Here is a 14,073-nt window from a genome sequence, read left to right as displayed (position 1 = left end):
CAAACAAACCGTACCACGGGCGGGATTTGAACCCGCGGTCAGAGAGTCTCAAACTCCAGACTGTCGCGTTAGCCACTGGGCCAGCTAGCTTCAATAAGATTCGTCCAACTAGGTGTATTTCTACACAGTGGTGGACACAGTGGTGCCTATGCCAACCTTCCTATGGTGTAGAAATACACCTGGTTGGACGAATCTTATTGAAGCTAGCTGACCCAGTAGCTAATGTGACGGTCTGGAGTTTTGAGACTCTGACCGCGGGTTCAAATCCCGCCAGTGGTATGGTTAGTAAATCTATTTTTTGTGAGAATAAAAATTCAAAGTGGAAAGCAAAAGAGTGTAAGAGGGGCATGGGGATGTGACTAATGAACAAAGGAAATGTTATTTTAGTGCCAGGAATGTCTTGTTTATTCTGGACCCTATTTGGAAATTGGCTTCTTTTGAAATTTCTGTGAAATTGGCAAAGTTGCTAAATTCTGACCACTGTATTGGATAGTTGAAATCGGTAAATGGGTGGTTTCTTGTACTCATTCGATAGAAAAAATGGAGTTCTAGCGAAACAGTTATGAATTTTGTCAACTAGTACACTGGAATTGGCCGAAAATAAGGCTCAAAATGGGCAAAATCGCAGATGCGTAAATGTCGAGACCGCTAAATTCGCGAGAGCATAATTCTGTAAGTTTTCCATTAAATTTCATACTTTTGGTGTCATTGTGATCGGGAAAAGATTCTATCCTTTTTTTTTTTTTTTTTTTTTTTTTTTTTTTTTTTTTTTTTTTTTTTTTTTTTTTTAATTTGGGCAACCCTGAGAACAAGTCTGGGAGAGGGCCTGGGGACCCTGAAAGGGTTAAACACAGAGGAACTTCTACTAAGTGAAAGTGTCACAAATACTCGCACTTTCTAGAGACTGAGAGAATAATACTGTACTCAAGATAGTTTCTCAATCAATGTAAATGAGCAAGCAAGGCTGACTTCAAGACCGAGAGAGGTGTCGTAATACCTAACCCACACCACTCGCCCTTGATGTCAGCTCGCGTCAGGCAAGTAGTGCAGAGGTGAGGCCACACAATCCTCAACTGGTCGTCACCCATGGTGAACGATCCATTTCCTAACCAAAATAATTAATCGTATAAATATATACATATAATGATAAGTATGCAGGATATGACAGAACATGTAATGGAAGTAGTTTGTTAGATTATGTATTGGTGGATAAAAGGTTGATCGGTAGGCTTCAGGATATACACGTTTATAGAGGGGCAACTGATATATCAGATCATTATTTACTTGTAGCTACAGTTAGATGGGACAAAAGGAAAAGGCAACAAGAAGTAAGAGAGAGATGAAAGTGTATAAACTAAGGGAGGAGGAAGTTAGGGTAAGATATAAGCAACTATTGGCAGAAAGGTGCACTAGTGCAAGTATGAGTAGTGGGGAAGGGGGGTTGAAGAGGGTTGGAATAGTATTAGAATGTGGGGCAGAAGTTTGTGGCTATAGGAAGGTGGTTGCAGGAGGAAAGGGGGGTGATTGGTGGAAAGATGAAGTAAAGGGTGTGATAAAAGAGAAAAAGGTAGCTTATGAGAGGTTTTTACAAAGCAGAAGTGTTATAAGATGAGCAAAGTATATGGAGAGTAAAAGAAAGGTAAAGAGAGTGGTGAGAGTGTAAAAGGAGAGCAGATGATAGAGTGGGAGAGGCACTGTCAAGAAATTTTGACGAACATAAGAAAAAATTTTGGAGTAAGATAAACAAGTTAAAAAAGCCTAAGGAACGAATGGATTTGTCAGTTAAAAACAGAGTAGTGAAATTAGTAGATAGGGAGCTGGAGGTATTGGGTAGATGGCAGGAATATTTTTAGGAACTTTTAAATGTCAATGAAAGGGAGGCGGTAATTTCACGCACTGGTCAGGGAGGTATAACATCTTTTAGGAGTGAAGAAGAGCAGGATGTGAGTGTGGGGGAGGTACATCAGGCATTGTGTAGAATGAAAGAGGGTAAAGCAGCTGGAACTGACGGGATCATGACAGAAATGTTAAAAGCCGGGTGGGGGGTGGGATATAGTGTCGGAGTTGTTGGTATTTTTGTTGAATAAATTTATGAAAGAGGGGAAGGTACCTAGGGATTGGCAGAGAGCTTGTATAGTTCCTTTATGTAAAGGGAAGGGGGACAAAAGAGATTGTAAAAATTATAGGGAAATAAGTTTACTGAGTATACCAGGAAAAGTGTACGGTAGGGTTATTATTGAAAGAATTAGAGGTAAGACAGAGAGTAGGATTTTAGATGAGCAAGGATGCCTTAAAGTGGGTAGGGGATGTGTAGATCAATTGTTTACATTGAAGCATATATGTGAACAGTATTTAGATAAAGGTAGGGAAGTTTTCATTGCATTTATGGATTTAGGAAAGTCGTATGATAGAGTGGATAGAGGAGCAATGTGGCAGATATTGCAAGTACAGTGGATCCTCAGTTAACAATTTTAATCCGTTCCAGAGAGCTTGTCCTTAACCGATTTTATCGTTATCCAATTTAATTTTCCCCATAAGAAATAATGGAAATCCAATTAATCCGTTCCAGACACCCAAAAGTATTAATTTTTTTTTTCACATGAAATATACATTTTCCAACAAAGAAAACAGTGAGACATGAATTAATACAGTAATAATTCATAAAATAACATTTACCTTTACTGAGGGAAGTACAGTGCCTGCACCCTGAAGGAGGGGTGTTAATGTTGCAGTTTTGTAACTGTAGTGTAAGCACACCTCTGGCACGACAGTGATGGAGTGAATGATGAAAGTTTTTCTTTTTTGGGCCACCCTGCCTTGGTGGGAAATGGATGATGTGTTAATAAAATAAAATAATTATCCTGTATTTATAATTCATAGAGCAACTGTTGGGTTCTTGACATGTTTATCATTTATAAAGTTTGATGGTTCAAGGCAGGTTTACTAAGAGGGAACAAATTTGAGGTGGCACATCACAGGACAGATTGAGAGAATAATATTAAGGTTTTAAGTAGTAGATGGTTAAGCATGTTAGATTGGAGTGAGTGAAGATGAATGGTTTTTGGGATTTGACATGTTGTTGGAGTGTGAGCAAGGTACCATTTATGAGGGCATTCAGGGAAACTGGTTAGAATGGCATTCTGGAGATACGAAATACAGTGAACCCTCGGGTAATGATTTTAATTCGTTCCAGAGAGCTTGTCCTTAACTGATTTTATCATTAGCCGAATTAATTTTCCCTGTAAGAAATGATGGAAATCCAATTAATCCGTTCCAGACACCCAAAAGTATTAATATATTTTTTTTCACATGAAATATACAATTTTCTACACAAAAAATGGTACATGAAGAATAAATGACACTTAGCTTTATTGAAGATTTATTGATGAATGATGAGACGGGAGGAGGGGAGATGGTGGAGGTGTATTATTGTTTGGAAGGGGAATCCCATTCCATAAGGACTTTAGGTAGCAAGTCCTTTTCTGGGGTTACTTCCCTTCTTTGTTTTTTAATGTCACTAGGCACAATTTGACTGTCACTGGACCTGTGTCGCACCAAAAATCTGTCCATAGTGCTCTGTTTCTGGCGTGTCTTTAATATTTCCCTAAAATGGGACACAACACTGTCATTGTAAAAGTCACCAGCACAGCTTGCAAGAGCTGTGTCAGGGTGAAGTTCATCCTTAACCCCTTGACTGTCACAACCCTCAATCCTGAGGTGTCTCCTGGTGTTGCAAAATTTCAAACAAAAAAAAAATATTTTTCTTATGAAATGATAGAGAATCTTTTCCCGATTGTAATGACACCAAAAAAAAAACGAAATTTGATGGAAAACTGATGGAATTACGGTCTCGCAAAGTTAGCGACCTCGGCGATATTTACAAATTGGCGATTTCGCCCACTTTGAGCCCTATTTTTTCCCTATTTTCGGCTAATTCCATTGTTTCTGTCAACCAAACTCATAGCTATTTCTTTAAAACTCGTTTTTTCTATCGATTGAGTACAAGAAACTGCCCATTTACCAATTTCAACTACCCAATAATGTGGTCAGAAATTTGCAATTTGGCCAATTTCACGAAAATTAAAAAATATGACAATTTCAAAATAAGGTCCGGAATGAACAATGCAGACATTCCTGGCTCTAAAATAACATTTTCTTTGTTCATCAGTCATGTCTGTAGGCCCCTCTGATATTACTCTTGCTTTCTATTTTGAAATTTTTCAAACAAAAAATAAAAGATTTACTATTATGCAGACTACTGCAATACTGTAATAATTCTATAAATAACATCAACCCATTCATGACTGCATATTAGAATGGCTAGTTGGACATTTATTGGACAATGACATCATTTGTTTACTTTTGAACATCAGCAAAAATCAAACATTTCCCCTACTTTGAGCTCCATTTCCAGGTTCTTTTTATAGTAAAATCAATCAAAATCACCTCTATTTCTATAATATGTTTAACCTTTTGAGGGTTTTGGCCGTACTAGTATGGCTTACGACCCAGGGTTTTTGACGTACTAGTACGCCTAAATTCTAGCACCCTCATATCTAGTGGGAGAAAGCTGGTAGGCATACATATGAAAGAATGGGTCTGTGGTCAGTATGCACAGTATAAAAAAATCCTGCAGCACACAGTGCATAATGAGAAAAAAAAACTTTGACCGTGTTTTTGGAATAAAACAGCGACTTTGCACTGTATTTTCATATGGTATTTATTGTTGTATTCTAGTTTTCTTGGTCTCATTTTATAGAATGGAAGAAGACATATTACAGAAATTGAGAAGATTTTGACTGGTTTTACAATGAAAAGTACCTTGAAATTGAGCTCAAAGTAGCAGAAATGTTCGATTTTTACCAAAGTTCAAAAGTAAACAAATCATGTCAAGCGTTCAATACACGTCAACTGGCGAGTCTAATATTCTTTCATCAGTGCGCTGATATTATTTATACCATTTCTACACTAATGCAGCAGTCTGCATAACAGTAAATCTTCTATTTTTTGTAAGAATAAAAATTGAAAGTGGTAAGCCAAAGAAATATAAGAGGGGCCTGGGGATGTGACTAACGAACAGAGAAAATGTTATTTTAGTGCCAGGAATGTCTTTCTTGTTTATTCTGGACCCTATTTAGAAATTGGCATCTTTTGAAATTTGTGTGAAATTGGCAAAATTGCTAAATTCTGACCACTGTATTGGATAGTTGAAATCAGTAAATGGGTGGTTTCTTGTACTCATTCAATAGAAAAAATGGAGTTCTAGAGAAATAGTTATGATTTTTGTCGACTAGTACACTGGAATTGGCCGAAAATAGGGCTCAAAGTGGGCAAAATTGCCGATGCGTAAACATCGTCGAGACTGCTAACTTCACGCGAACATAATTTTGTAAGTTTTCCATCAAATTTCATACTTTTGGTGTCATTATGATCAGGAAAAGATTCTCTATCTTTTCATAAGAAAAAATAATTTTTTTTTTAAATTTGGCTGACCCTGAGAACAAGTCTCAGAGAGGGCCTGTCGACCCTCAAAGGGTTAACATTCTATCAAATGAGACCAAGAAAACGAGAATACAACCATAAATACTATACGAAAATAGACCACAAAGTCAGCATTTTAATTAAAAAAAATGGTTGGAGATTTTTTTCTTCTCATCATGCACTGCGTGCTCCAGGATTTTTTTTATATGGTGCACACTGACCACACAGACCCAATCTCTCACATGTGGGCCTACCAGCTTTCTCCTGCTTGATTTGAAGCCGCTAGAATTTATGAGTATATATACGTCAAACACGGTACCTCGTAAGACGTATATATATGGCCACGACAGTCAAAGGGTTAAAGGCTTGCACCTTTGTCCACATTGTACAAATGTCCTTAATCATTGAAGAAGGCAACTTCCTCCGTCTTCTTCTTCTGTTGGGGTTTCAGGGCCACTGACAGCATATGCCGTATCGAGCCTGGCCGTCCAGTGCTAGGAGAGGGAATATCGACCAAAGTGGAAGAATGTCTTGACTAATATCATATGTCTCTGATACGTCCTGAAGCCAGCAGGAAGGAGCAGGTGCAAGCCAATATCTCCTGACGGTCCAGAGGGTGAAACCCCTCCCCGTTGAGGACAGGTAGAGTGAAAATGTGCACCCCAAGTGTGCGCAAGACCGCATGGAGAGTAGTCCGTGCAGAGTGATAATGTGGGCACCATAGCAGGAAGTGTTCCACCATCTCAGGCTGTTAGGGACACCACTGGCAGTACGGAGAGTCCGTCATCTGAAGGCGATATAGATGAGCCACCAGTCGTGAGTGCCCGACTCGAAGGCGAGTCAGTACAACATCCACCGAGCGGTTGGGATGGCGAGCCCAAGGGCAGCGGCCATTAAATGTTTGGACAGAGCCCAACACCGAAGAAGAGAGGGAGTGTGCAAGGCCCTCTTGCCACTGATGACAGATTCCCTTCCAGACAGCCCTTGTGAAATCACTGTGGCCCAGGGCAAGAGGGGTAACAGTAGGAAGTGTGTGTGCGAGGGAGGCCGCCCGATCTGCCACTTCATTGCCCCAGATTCCAACATATGCGGGAACCCACTGAAGGGAGATGCTCCAACCTGGGCTCCACAAGAAGCGCAGGAGGAGAGATTGTGTCTGACAAATGAGGACGCTCAGTGATCATGGACAGGCAGAGCACAAAAGTGCCAGGGAAGACTGGGAATCAGAGAAGAGGACCAGTGGTTGTGGGGGAATGTGATCTAGGACAAAAGCCAGAGCCTGGTGAATGGCGAAGAGCTCCCCTGCCAGAACAGAATGAGCAGGGTCCAACCACCACATTTGACATGGAGAGATTAGCAAAGAAGGCCGCAGATGATGTAGAAGGGGGGGAGGACCGTGTCAAGCCATCCGTATAGACGGAGAATGAAGAGCCATATGAACAGAGTGAAAGTCTTCAAACAGAAATGCAACTAACTGAGGGGGTTCCCTGTTCCTGTAGTGCCAATCCAGGTGGATGTATCGTGTCCGGTCCAGCCAGGGGGGTGCCGGAGAGTGGAGAGGGGAGGGAGTCACCCCAAATGCAGGAAGAGTAAGGCAGGTCAGGGAATGCTGGGCCCTGGCTACAAAGGAAGGCTGAACCAAACGTGGGGGGACAGAGGCTGTCTCCCACATCTGTGAAGAGAGGCGACAGAGGTGAGTACAAGGCAGAGAGGCCATATGATGGAGTCGTAAACAGTTCCTCACTGTCCTCACCGATGAGAGAGGGACTATCCCCGACTCTGCCTCCAAGGCTGTGATAGGGGTGGAGGGGAATGCCCCCAGCATATTACGGATGGCTGAATTCTGGAGAATGTCTAAGCAATGAAGAGAGGAGGAAGAAGCCGAGCCATAAAACCTCACTCGCATAAGTGAGCTTGCTGCGAACCATAGCTATATAGAACTTATGGAGAAGGTCTCGATCTGCCCCCCACTTGGTGCCAGAGATCTGGCACATAAGTGCAATGCAACGTGCACACGAGAGGTGGAGGGCCGCTATGTGTTTCTTCCATGTCAAGAATGGTGCATCTAAGGTGACTCCCAACTAACGATGAGAAGAGACCAAAGGGATTGGTGTCTGATTCAATGAGACTGATGGAAGAGTGGGGAGTCGGTGTCTAGTAAAACATAAGAGCTTGGACTTAGTGTCACTAACCTCCAAACCCCAGGTGGTGGCCCATGATGCTATGCATTGCAGGGCACCCTGAAGTGTTTCCTGTGCTGTCAGTAAAGCTGGGGCACTGCACATAAGGGCCACATCATCTACATATACCAGGGTATGCACTCCCTGGATGGAAGGGAGATCCGACAATAAGACGGAGAAAAGGAATGGGCTAAGAACAGATCCCTTGGGCACTTCCCGGTATACAGGACAGGGTGAGGACAAAGCGCCACCCACTGCTACATGAAAGGTCCTCCCTTGCAAAAAGTTGCGCATCCAGCAGAGGGGAGGTCCTGTCAGCCCCATGCGGGCCAACTTGAAAACAATCGCTGTGTGTGATGCAGAGTCAAATGCTCTGCGTAGGTCCAAAAATGCAGCTACAAGGAACTCCCGACATTCAAATGAAGTGTGCACAAGCTGTGTAAATTGAAGCAAAGGGTTGAGGGTGGATCGACTTTCTCGGAAGCCACTCTGGTTTTCAGGCAGGAGGCCATGTTCCTCAATCCACCAAGAGAGACGAGTAGCCACCAGTCGTTCCAGCACCTTACCCAAGCAGGGCAGTAGAACAATGGGCCGGTAAGAGCTCGGTTGGGTATCATCCTTTCCCGGCTTTAGAATCGGAACCAGAAGAGAGTGTTTCCACATATCAGGGAAAACACCTGTATACCAGCTGGTATTGAAAACCTCCAGCATAGCTTCTGTACAGGAGGGAGGTAGATGTAGTATATATGAATAGCGCAAGTTGTCCTCTCCTGGAGAAGAGCGGGAAGAAAGTTGGGAAAGTGCCTGCTGCAGTTCATGGGAGCTAAAGGGAGATGCCAGCACCTGGCAGTGAACCTCGGGTATGGCAGGTGGCAAAGAGCCCCATTTGATCATTTTAGAGGGTAGAGGAGGAGGAGGAGGAGAAAACATAGGACCGAAGAAATTTGCAAATGTCTCAGCCTTGTCCTGGGGTAAGAGTGGAGTCACTCTTTCCCCCAGCAGGGGAAAAGTACTTACAGAACGTGATCCCAACATGGAGTGGAAGAAACCCCATGCCTGACTGGCAGAGGTATGAAAAGAAAGAGAAGAACAGAATAAAGCCCAGGATGCACGTTTCATCTGGAGGAGGGTTCGCCGACAAAGAGCGTCTGCCCTTCGGTAAGCCAACTGCTGAGTCTGAGAGGGTTGGCGCCGCCACCGTGCCCACACTGTCTGATGTGCCTTCACTGCTCGGAGGCACTCATCATTCCACCATGGAACCTGGGGCCATGAACGGGAGAAGCTCCTGGAGAGACAGAATGAACGCGAGCCCGCCTCAAGCATGGCCCCTTGCAGAGACACGACAGCCTCATTCAGCAAGAAGTTCTGAGGCAGGCTGTAATCAGCAAGTGCCCGATTATAGGTTGTCCAACCAGCCTGGGTGATTTTCCACCATGAACGAACTGCCGTCACCGGCACTGCTAAGGCTTCATTTGTAGAAGTACTAGAAGATGGTCATTCCCCATGAAGGGGTCTACAGTAACAGTAGCTGTAGTAAAATATCCACACCCAAGAACAAGGTCTAGGGTAGAAACTTGCCCGGTTTAAGGGTCCACTCTAGTCTCCAAACCTGGTGGTGTGAGCAACGAAAGGTGAGATGCGAGGAGGGTTTGGAACAGGGCCCTACCTGTGGGATTCACCGATCCCAAAGAAATGGATGGCTTCCAGAACTGGTGCCTTGCATTAAAGTCTCCCATCACAAGTGTAGAACCATGAAGTTGTCCAAAATAATAGTTAAATTCACTTTGTGTAACCGACCTGCCCGGATTATAGATCAGGAGTACGTTGCACCACTGAGTGCCCAAGGCAACTCTCACAGCCAGAGTTTCTAACACTCCACTCTCATAGGCTTGGAGAGAGAGGGTTGTACTCTGGAGCCGGTTGCATACAAGAAGAGCTAGGCCACCTCCGCTTCCTTCAAGGCGATCCCTATGGTAAACAGTGAAACCAGGCATCTGAAAAGAATGTCGAGGGCGTAACCATGTCTCAGAGAGACCCACCACCAGTGGCTGTACCTCAGCCAGATACCTCTGAAGGTCTGGAAGCTTCCCCAGTACAGAACGTGCGTTCCAAAGAAGAAAAACAGAGGAGTGAGAAAGGTTCACATGTGTGAACTAAGCAGCCCAATAAGGCGGGGAGAACCGAGAGACATGCAGTCACAAAAGAGGTGCCCTGGTGGTAAGAATGTAGCACCTCCTCCACCAGGAGGAGGATAGGATGAAGTAATAAAGCCCAGGCAGGCGAGAGTGAGAAAGCTGGACCTTCAGACATGAAGGGTCCTGGAGTGGAAACAGGCCGAGGCTGGGGTTGAGGAGAATTGGGGGGGGAGTCGGCTGCGAGACGGAAGGCTCCGGGTCAGGTATGATGTCCATCTGAACTGGGTGGGGTTCTGAACAACGAGTCGATTTGGGAACTGTACCACCTCGACGGGAGGACATGCGTTGTGGACGAGGGGGGGCATGTGCAATAATTTCCGCAATGGAAGCCGGGTCCGAGGACACCCTAAGTTGATGTTGCCCCAGGGGTGGGGAATCCTTTAAAGGTAAAGAGAGGTCTGCAAGAGCCTCAAACCAATTTGTAACAGGGATATTAGCCCTCACAGCTGTGGAGTACAGATGCCCTGGCCGTGTTGGTGTTGGGGAGACTCCCTTAGTGGGGGGCACTGGAGGCAAAGGAGGCAGGGGCTGACGAACTGTGACTGGCTTTACGGACCACAAGCAGGAGTTACATTCATCGAGTGTACAAGACCAGGCCTTGGCTGAGTTTGCCAGATCAAGAGCCTGGCAATATGCCGTGCAAGACCGGGAGGTAACCTTGTGGTTCCCCTTACAGAAGTAGCATGAAGCTGGGCGGGTACAGGTAACGCCATCTTTAATTACTGGGTGAAACCTGCTGCAGTTTGCACATCTTACCACGGCAAGACAACTCTCCATGCCCGAAAAAGAAACATTTCCGACACAGGAGTAAAGGAAAAGTATAAGGAAGAACAGGAAATCTTAGATTGCCAAAAGTCACAAATTTCGGGAGAGGACCCGAGAAACATACACGAACCATACAAGATGGGGTAAGATGATTTGAGAGGCTCCAAACCTCCCACAAACCTAAGTCGTCACCCCCACTGTGAACCAATTCAGAGTGGATCTCTTCATCTGAGAGGGATGTAGAAATTGGTCCAGTTCTGCCGTAACAAAATCTAGCGGTGAGGACTGAGGAGCGGACCTCCCAGCAAACAACATTCCACCTACCCAGAACATGAATGGCATTTAGTGGCAAATTTCTAGCCAGAAAAGACTTACGATGGAGCCGAAGCCTTAGGGCTACACCCCTACTGAGTTGTTGGGTGCCCCCATCTATGCAAGCTTTGCCGAAAGGAGATCCACTGATGGTGTTGGTGATGTCCCGTGGGTTGGTGAAGGGCGTACTGCCATCAGGACTCACAAGAACCACCATCACGTCTGGAGTAATATGAGGAGAAGGAGCATAGTCTGGACAAGTGGTAGGTTGGCATTTTGGGCTAGACAGGGGCCTGGCACTGTCATCAACCTCAAGGGCCTGTTTGTTTATCCCAGTAGGGGGCACATTAGTCATATCTTGATCCGACGGTAGTGAAACAGTTGTCAACTGAGTAGACAGGAGGGGGGTCCCTCCCTATGGGGGCGAACGACATCTCAGTCGAACCCCCCATAAATGGGCCACACAACACCACCTGAAGGAGAAGACAATGACAACACAAGCACACAAGAAAAGAAAGACGGTGAATCAGAGCCTAAATAGGGCCTACACCACCAAGTAACAACTGAGGAACCTTCTGAAGTCACGTCCACACTCCACCAATGCCGGCCGAGCTCTCCAACTTCCTCCATCTCTCTCCCCCCTCTGAAGCAATATTCTCAGCTGTGGTCTGTTGCTGTTCCAGATGCTCTTGCAGCTCATCAGTGGTTAGCTCTTCATGGTAGTCCTCCACCAACTCCTCCACATCCTCGTCACTAACCTCCAACCCCATGGATTTCCCCAATGACACAATAGATTCAACAACTGGTATAGGCTCCTCAGGGTTAGCTCCAAACTCTTTAAAATCCCTCTCTTGTAGACACTGTTGCCACAGTTTTCTCCAAGCAGAATTCAAAGTCTTGTAAGTCACTCCCTCCCAAGCCAAGGTTTATGCAAATGAGGATACGGAAGTGATCTTTCCAGAACTCTCTTAGGGTCAATTCAGTGTCTGAGGTCACTTCAAAGCACTTTTGAAACACTGCTTTGGTGTACAGTTTTTTTTAAATTTGAAATAACCTGTTAGGAGGCAAAAATTTCACTTTTATGAAACTCGACTCCACACAATTCGCTCTTGCAAGTCTGGAGGATGAGCAGGAGCATTGTCTAATACCAGGAGGCACTTGAGTTCCAATTTATTTTCCAGGGGGTATTTTTTCACACTGGGGCCAAACATGTGATAGAATCAATCATGGAAAATGTCCCTAGTGACCCATGCCTTACTGTTTGCCCTCCACATCACACATAATAGCCTTCATGACACTTTTTCTTGAACACTCTGGGAGTTTCAGAGTGATACACGATTAAAGGCTTCACTTTGCAACCTGCACTAGCATCACTACAAAACATGAGAGTTACCTGTCTTTCATAGGCTTGTGTCCTGGGAGTGCCTTTTCCTCCTGAGTAATGTTTACCTGGAGTTTACCTGGAGAGAGTTTCGGGGGTCAACGCCCCCGCGGCCCGGTCTGTGACCAGGCCTCCTGGTGGATCAGCGCCTGATCAACCAGGCTGTTGCTGCTGGCTGCACGCAAACCAACGTATGAGCCACAGCCCGGCTGATCAGGAACTGCCTTTAGGTGCTTGTCCAGTGCCAGGTCCTCTTTGGCATTTTCTTTCAAAACAGGCCTGTTTCGTCACAATTGAACACTTGTTGGGGTTTTAATTTTTCAGCTGCTTTTTGGTCACAACTGGCAGCCTCACCATGCCTTATCACACTGTATGCCACTACAATTATTAAATCTCTCAAACCATCCTTTGCTGGCCTTAAATTCACTAACATCAGCACTAGTTCTAGGCATTTTCTTAATTAAATCATCATGCAACTGCCTTGCCTTTTCACATATGGTTGACTGTGAAACACTATCTCCTGATAATTGTTTGTCATTGATCCACACCAATAACAGTCTCTCCACATCTTCGAGTATTTGCGATCTCTGTTTTGTAAGCACATTTGCACCTTTCACAACAACAGCTTCCTTGATTGCCTTTTTGTTGGCCAAGATAGGGATGGTTGATTGGGGTTTGTTATACAACCTGGTCAACTCGGAGACACGCACTCCACTTTTGTATTTTGTGATGATCTCTTTCTTCAATTCAATAGTATTTCTCACCCTCTTTACCACAGGGCTGGCACTAGAAGCTTTCTTTGGGCCCATGGTGGCTTATTTAGCAGTTACAAGCACTAAACACTATGGAATAATACAAAATGTATCGCATGTACGTGTGGAATCATCCGCCTTGGCTTGTAAACAATGGTACACCGACTGTACATAGTGGCTGGGCTGCCGTGGACAGCCCAGGCCACGTGGACATGTTCTAGATGAATGAACTTAACTGAGTTTTTTATCCTTAGCCGAGCCAATATTTTTATGCAAAAACGCATCGGTATCTGATTTTATCACTATCTGATGGCATTGTTAACTGAGGGTCCACTATGTGGAATAGGTAGTAAGTTATTAAATGCTGTAAAGAGTTTTTATGAGGATAGTGAGGCTCAGGTTAAGGTGTGTATTAGAGAGGGAGATGACTTCCTGGTAAAAGTATGTCTTAATGATGTGTAATGCCACCATGGTTGTTTAATATACTTATAGATGGGGTTGTAAGAGAAGTAAATACTAGGGTGTTGGGGAGAGGGATGGAATTAAATTATGGGGAATCAAATACAAAATGGGAGTTGGCACAGTTACTTTTTTGCTGATGATACTGTGCTTTTGGGATATTCTAAAGAAAAGTTGCGAAGGTTAGTGGATGTGTTTGGGAGGGTGTGTGAAGGTAGAAAGTTGAAAGCGCAGTGTTATATTTTGTAGTGCAGTGTTTAGTGCAGTATTGTGTAGTGCAGTGCTGTTCAGTGTTGTGATGTGTAGTGCAGTGTTGTGTATTCAGTTTTGTGTAGTACAGTGTTGTATATTGCAGTGTTGTATTTTGTAGTGCAGTGTTGTATAGTGCAGTATTGTGTAGTGCAGTGCTGTGTTGTGTAGTGCAGTGTTGTGTAGTGCAGTGTTGTGTTGTATAGTGCAGTGTTGTGTAGCATAGTGTTGTATAGTGCAGTGTTGTGTATTGCAGTGTTGTGTATTGCAGTGTTGTATAGTGGTATGTAGTGCAGTGT

This window comes from Cherax quadricarinatus, chromosome 2 (genome assembly GCF_038502225.1).
Source record: "Cherax quadricarinatus isolate ZL_2023a chromosome 2, ASM3850222v1, whole genome shotgun sequence".
Classification (NCBI taxonomy): domain Eukaryota; kingdom Metazoa; phylum Arthropoda; class Malacostraca; order Decapoda; family Parastacidae; genus Cherax; species Cherax quadricarinatus.
This window is presented reverse-complemented; position numbering follows the sequence as displayed.